Below are 7,857 nucleotides of genomic sequence, written 5' to 3'. Positions count from 1 at the left end.
AAGCTTGGCAGATTAAAATGTTTGCCTTGAACAAAGGCAGATGTAATTGATCATATAATATCCAAAGGCAGATGAAATATCCAATAATATTTCATTGCTATAATATGGATTATTGAAAAAATAAGACATGTTATTTATTTGAATACTTTTCTTCAACTTGGAAGTGTTATATTCTTTATTTGATACCAATAGTTGAAATGAATTTTTCAAAGAGAGGATGACTTATGATTGTCACTAAAACGATTGATTTTATCCCTAACATTTGAATTCATAACCAAATGTATCTTCACTTTCAAATACCACGTAAGCACCCTATGTTGTAGAGGACAGGTCGATTTATTTTAGGAGAACTTTTTCTATGATCATATCTGAATCATGTTATGCATGAACAGGCTTCGTTAGATCCTATAGAATAAAATAAGTGAGGTGGGATGATTCAATATTCTATTTATTCCACTTCCTTATTTACAGTATGGAAACATATTCATTTCCTCTTCATCGATCCAAATCTATAACACTATCAGAGTGAAATAAGAGATCTAAGGAAGAGCATTGGTTGGACTTTATTAGTAACAAGTAAATATTTTGTACGTAAAAAAATTAAGATATTAGGGGGATAAACACCAATCAAAAAATATGAGGCAATCCAAAAAACACTTGATTATGATCAAATTTATAAGCCGACTTGGATATCGAGCATTTACCTATAAGAACTAAATTAGTTGCAATAAATAGTTGCAACCCTAGAAAATAGAATTTAGTAAATCTTTTCTTATATAGAGTCATTATATATGATATGTGAAGATATGTATGAAAAGTAGATTTTATACGGATCTATTTTTGCCATTCATTTCATTCTTGCTCGAGCCGAATGATGAAAAATTATCATATTTGGTTCCTTCAGGGGGTGGATCCATAAGAATTCGCCTATCCCAATAACAAAAAAACTTGACTAGAATGATACTATATTAAGAGGAAGTTCGCAAGGTGGTCATGGAAGGCCTAGGTCGCACGTTGGTGAGGAAGTTCTGCTCGAACTTCCTGGTGAGCTGGTTAAAGGACAAGACTGAAGATTGGCGCAGTCAGCTGAACCACGCTCGTACCGGTCCCCTCAGGGTGGTCGGAAATTCCCGACACATCAATGCATCGGAGGTGCCATAGAGGGCCATCTGAGCTCGAAATGCGGAGACATGCTTCGCGGGATCGGAGCCGCCGTCATATGTCTCCAATACCGACAGCCTGAAGTTGAGGGGTACCGACTTGTCCTATACTTCCTGTGTGAAATGGGACCTGCTTGAGCTGCCTTCGCTAGACTCGCTCGGTGATTTTTGGAACTCGTGCTAGAACTCGTCTAGGCGTTGGTTGACCCAGGACAGCTGGGCCTTGAGCGAGTCGTCCACCAAGTCAAACGATACGGTGTCAGGCTTGAAGTGGGGTAGTGTGACTTAGCAGGGTGCAGGTATGCTCTGCTCGGGCGAACCTCTCAGGTTCGTCGCTTGCTCTCGGGCTTCCCCAATCCCGACTTGCTACCCACTCGGCCTCTATCGGGTCGAGTCAGTTGGGGGAGCCACTAGCCACACGATCTGAGGAATGAGCGGAGCGAGCGTCTGCATCATGCTCACCATGGCTTGCACTTGTTTGGTTAGGCCGAGGAATGCCTTGGGTGTCACGGCCGAGGGTCCCATGGTTAGTCCAATAATATGTGTATATTGGATCTTTTGAGATAATTATTAGTCTTAGAATGTAATTCTGATCGGTCAATAAAAATGCATTTCAATATAATTTTTTTAGTTTTTTTGGATTAGTTAATCTATCTTGGAAGGTAAAAATGGGTAGAGTAAACCTATTTTTATTTTATTTGAAATTAATGTCCTCTTCCTCTACATGTAGGAAATGAATAAAATAAATCATTTAAATCACGAAAAGTGCTTCCATAGAAGTTAAACTTCCATTCATCTACATCTCTTGTTTCTTATTCCCATTCCTCCTTCCTATTGCAAGGTTTCTAATCTTTTCTATTGCAAGTGTTCCGATCCTTTCTATTGCAAGTGTTCTGATCCTTCCTATTGCAAGCTTTCTAATCTTTCCTATTACAAGTGTCCTAACCTTTCCTTACTGCAATTTTATCTCTACATTTGCTTTGAATATGAGGAACTTTAAATTGTTCTAGCCTTGTATTTAATATATCTCCTGTTTAGATGTAACGATTTGAATCTGTGAAACTTCTGATATTCTAACCTTTCTATCTTGTTATGGTTATAACTTTATGCACTGACCTCTGATTTGGACAAAACTTAAGAATTCGGAGTAAGTTTGCCTATCCAAACTTCTATTTCAAATAAGCCTATGAATTCTGCAAAACAGGGATCGTAATTTCTGACCTTTTGATACTGAACTGCCTATAAGTTCCCGTTGGAAACTTTGATTTATTCCAAACTTATTTTATTTTAAATTAGACACGTGGATCTTTCATTTGATACTTAGTTTGAAAGATTTAGAGCCCAAATGCCTACCCAGTTTTCTGTTGAAACTGACCCTATGAATTCTATAAAATTGAGATTTTTTCTTTGATCTTGGGTTACTAAATCTATTGTAACTCTTTGTTGAAAACTTCGATTATACGAAAATTATTTTATTTGAAATAAGATTGAAATATCTTTCACAATAGCTTTCTTGAGTATATTAGAGCACGATTGATAGTTTGAATCATTTGTTCAATGTGCCTCTCGAATTCTGCTAGAAATCGAGCTTTGGTCGATTTTACATATTTTGGTTTTATTCCTTTGGAAATTGATTTCATTTAGCTTTCTTGTCCAATTGAGCTTTATATTATTGCTTTGAATTCTTGTATTCTCTTGTCCTTAAAATTATTTGCATTCTTGAAAACTATTGTGTAACGTTTATGGTATATTGTATTAACTCATATAGGCACATGTATATCCCATTGTTCCGCATTTGCTTTCGATATGTGCTTGTTCCAGTTTCATTCCTTTGGACATTGAATTCTATCTAACCTTCTTATTTGAATTGAGTTATATGTGATTGCTTGGAATTCTTGAATGCTCTTGTTTTTATTTCCTTTCAAATCTGAATATATTTGTGAAAGATTATACTTGCATCGTATTGACTCGTAAAGGTGCATGTACGTTTTGTTGTTTCGCATGTGTTTCCGATATATACTATTTATTGTTCATACTGTCCTTTTGTACTTTGTTGTTTGTGGGATATTGTGAACCTTTGCCAGAAATGGTAAAGGGAGTTATTCATAGAGCCTGCGATGCTCTACTGGCCCCCTTTGACTTCACCTAGATGTGGGTGGATGGAGCTCCCAGACGTGGGAGACTTCTGTCTAGTGGTCATTTAGAAATGGATGAATCACATTCTATTTATGGTCCCACTACACTTTCTGTATGTTTGATATGAAATTCAGAGCTTTGGTTATATATTTATGTATGCGCTTTGGATAAGAAAGATATGAATGCAACGTCAAGTACGACGTTTCAGCTTCTATTTTGTATTCATTTTTTGATATGCTCTGAAATGGTTCATATGCCGTTGATATATTTTGAAATATTTCCTACGCTATTGATATGTTCTGAAATGCTCTCTATGCCTCTAAAATGTTCCTATGCCATTGATATGCTTTGAAATATTCCATATGCCATTGATATATTCCGAAATGTTCCATTTGTCATTGATATGCTCCGAAACATTTCATACGCCATTGATAAGCTCCGAAATGTTTCATTCATTATTGATATGCTCCGATGATTCAATATTATATTTATTCCACTTCCTTATTTACAGTATAGAAACATATTCATTTCCTCTTCATCTATCCAAATCTATAATAATATCTGAGTGAAATAAGAGATCTAAGGAAGTGTTGGGTCTAGCCCATATGTGGGCTTGGACAATTGGGCCTATTGAGCCCAAATCACTATTTGAAAGAAAGGGCAAAAGGTGAGGGTAGCAAAAAAAAATGAGAGCGTGTAGCGTGCGTGTGTGTAGATGAGCGTGCAGCGAGTGGCGACGCAGAGAAAGAAAGATTAGGTTTCTGAGTTTTCTACTTGATGATCGGCAGCCAAACGTTGTCAGTTTTGGCCCAAATTTTATGTGGAGAATACTTACAGCAAACTCTACAATCCTAATAATGTTGATCTATAGTTTACCCTCTCTAAGGTACTTTCCCGCTATATCTACTCTGTGAGACCTAGAATTCTCTTTTGAGGAGATCCATCCAATATGCTAGAGCCAAGATCTATGTTCTTGATGTTATTGTGATCCTCTAATTATTCTAGAGAAGACCTATTGTAAACCTGTTATCATTATTATTGATAGTGGAAGTTTAAAATTGACTACGGTCCCGTGGTTTTTCCCACACTGGGTTTTCCACATTAAAAGATTTGGTCTCACTGTGTGATTGATTATTTGCTCTATTATTTATGCTGTGCTAGTTGATATTTTCATTTGGATATTAAGTTGGTATTTTGATGAGAAACCTGTTAGAAAATAAATAGATAAACAAGTTGTAGAAGAAGTTGATTGTTATTAACATATCCCCCTTCCTTTTATACAGGTTAGAAGAGAGAATTTTCCTCAACAAATTAGAGGATTTCCCTCAACAGAGTAGAGAGATTTCCTCAAACAGTTAGGGAAATCTCATCTACTTATCATGCCCCCGCAAGATGGTGCTCTGATCAAGGAGGCCAATCTTGGACTGATGTAATGCAAAAAGTTTACGAGCTAGAGGCTTCGTAAATGAGTCGGCCAATTGATCAGCCGTATGAACATGATAAACATGATGTTGACGGCGGACAACTTGATCGCGTATAAAGTGGAAGTCGATAGCAATATGTTTCATGCGGGAGTGGAAGACAGGATTAGCGCACAGATAGGTAGCTCCAATATTATCACAATATATTGTAGGGGTGGAATCGATGTTGAGTTCCTGGAGTAGATTCGTGATCCAATTGAGTTCTGCAGTGGTAGCAGTAATGGCACGGTATTCAGCTTCATTTGTAGACCGGGCGATTGTCTTTTGCTTCTTGGAACTCCAACTGATATCTTTTTTCGTGGGAATTTCTTTTTTAATTGGTTCTTACATTATTTGATATAGTAGCCTTGTAACTAGTATCACATCCAACTAGGGTAAATTGCAAGATTATACCTTTTTAATACTTATTTTGTTTTATTGAACTTCCGAATCTAAGTCGTCATATGAAAAAAAAATATAAAGAGTGAAAAAAGAGAATTTAGTTCTCTTTTTAGATTGATATATAGTGGGTTTTAGATTCGAAGATGGTGTCCCTATAGATTTCATAAAGTTCTTTCCAGATGACATCGAAAGATATGCATTGTAGATCCGATATATTATTATTTAATTTTAATTCTGAATTAAATTTTTTTCATATTACATATAGCATATTACAGATTTTATGTTTACAATTGATATCAGAACCTAAGGTCTTGAGATTAAATACCTTAGATATTTTATTTTTTGATTTATGATGCATAAATTATTCATATATATTATCGATTTAAATTCTTATCTAAATGTGAAAAAAAAAATTTCATTGATGCTCACATCATCTGATACAGTAGCCTTGTATAATATAGCATCTTTCCACAAGTCTTACTTCAGATTGCACCCTTTTAACACTTTCATTTTTTGTTGGACTTCTATAAAGTTTTATGTAGGATATATTTTATTGGCGAGACTGCCTTGCATGTTGATCCTTTTACTTAGCTTGTGATTAGATTGGATCTACCAAGTTCGTGCTCCTTGATAGGCATTTTTTCTTCTTTTTTTGTGGCAATATCACTTTCGTTGAGAAGTTATGACATGGTTCATTTTTATGTTTTAGTTTAAATTTATTTTTATTTCTTACCTATGTCATGATTCTTACCTGGCTTTCTTGACTAACATTATTTGCCCCTGCAGTACTTCTTATATCAAGACATTATAGTTTATACCATTAAGGCAAAATCTATAATGTGATGATATAATTATTAGTGGCAATTGCTAGTCATATTACGAGCCATTCTTAGAAGTGGTATATAATTAAGTTTTGTACGTGATGTAACAAATGATTTCAAGAGAAATAAATGATTCAATGATATGATTAAATAATAGTATTAGTATAGTATGATTTGAGAGGAAGTAGCAGGATCCACTAGAAACTACAGTAGAGGTATGTTGAATCAAGAGTAGACATAAATATTTTTATAATAGTCTTTTCGTTCTATTCTCGCTTATGAAAGGTCAAGCCAATACCATAGCTATTGCAATGCAAAGGGCTTTACTTGAGAATTAGAAGGAACATGTATCCCATGTGCAAACCATAAAAAAGTGTTGCATGAATATTCTACGATAATAAGTATTGAAGAATCGATACATAAAATTTTACTAAATTTGAAAGAAATTGTATTGAGAAGTAAATATACATAGAGTTAGAGATGCATCCATTTGCATAAAGGGCCCTAAATACATAACTGCACCAGATATCATCTCACCACCTTATGTGGATATAGTTGACACAACACAACATATAACTAACCTGACAGAATCAATTGATTTATATATTGAATTATAAATTAGGTGAGATCATGAATAACTCTCAAAATGGAAGTTATCTTAAAGATGATAAATCTTTGCCTATTCGAAATGCGAATCATAGTATTCATTCTTATGGGAATGGGAATAAATAACAAGAGATGTAGATGAATGGAAGTTTAACTTCAATGGAAGCACTTCTCGTGATTTAATTGATTTATTTTATTCATTTCCTACATGCAGAGGAAGAGGACATTAATTTCAAATAAAATAAAAATAGGTTTACTCTACCCATTTTTACCTTGCAAGATAGATTAACTAATCTAATATATATATATATATATATATATATATATATATATATATATATATATATATATATATATATATATATATATATATATATATATTGATATGTATTTTATTGACCAATCAGACTTACATTCTAAGACCAATAATTGTCTCAAAAGATTCAATATACACATATTATTGGACCATTTGAATAAGAGTCAAGAAGATCTTATGAGAATTGAATATGTTCACATAGAAGATGTAAAAGAGATATTGGACACTATACAAAAGCATTTCACAATTGATTTACCTAAGAATAAATTTTCATTTTAAATCCATTACAATTATTTCATCTTCTTTTTCTCATAAAAATAGAAAGAAAAATTTGTAAAGAAAGAAGAAATTTTATTTTTAATCTTTTTGGCACAATATGTATTTTCATGAAATAATCATAATCAAATTAATGTATCTAAGAATAGTGACTTTGAAGTCACTATTCTTAGATACTTATATCCATGTATTTCATAGTTGAATTAAGTTAAAAAATACTTAAAGTTAGTGATTTATCAATAGATAATGTTGCCCCACTACCTAACTAAAGAGCTGCTAATCAAAAAGACTATTGTAGCTATTGGATGATGAAATATATTTTAAAATTTATTAATATTCTTTAAAAAAAATGCTGTCAATAATCTCATTGGTATTGAAACCATTAAAAGAACACCTAATAACTTATTGGGCATTGTATGGAGTATTTATAATACGGAACGAAGTACCATTTGGGCAATATTTTCAAAGCCTACAATACTAATGATGGTTCTAGAATTACCAAGCCTACATTACATTGAATAGTACCTAGAATTACTACTGAAAAAAATATAAAATATCATTGGGCCATGCGGGTTCTCCATAATAATTATGCCCCATCTCTTTAGCTATTTTAGGTCTTAATATAGTATTATTGGATACGACGTATTTTGGGCACAAGACACGTCATAGTTGACGCCACA

The sequence above is a fragment of the Musa acuminata genome, chromosome BXJ3-2 (assembly GCF_036884655.1).
Source record: "Musa acuminata AAA Group cultivar baxijiao chromosome BXJ3-2, Cavendish_Baxijiao_AAA, whole genome shotgun sequence".
NCBI classification, from domain to species: Eukaryota; Viridiplantae; Streptophyta; class Magnoliopsida; order Zingiberales; family Musaceae; genus Musa; species Musa acuminata.
Note: the sequence above shows the minus strand (reverse complement) of the source record.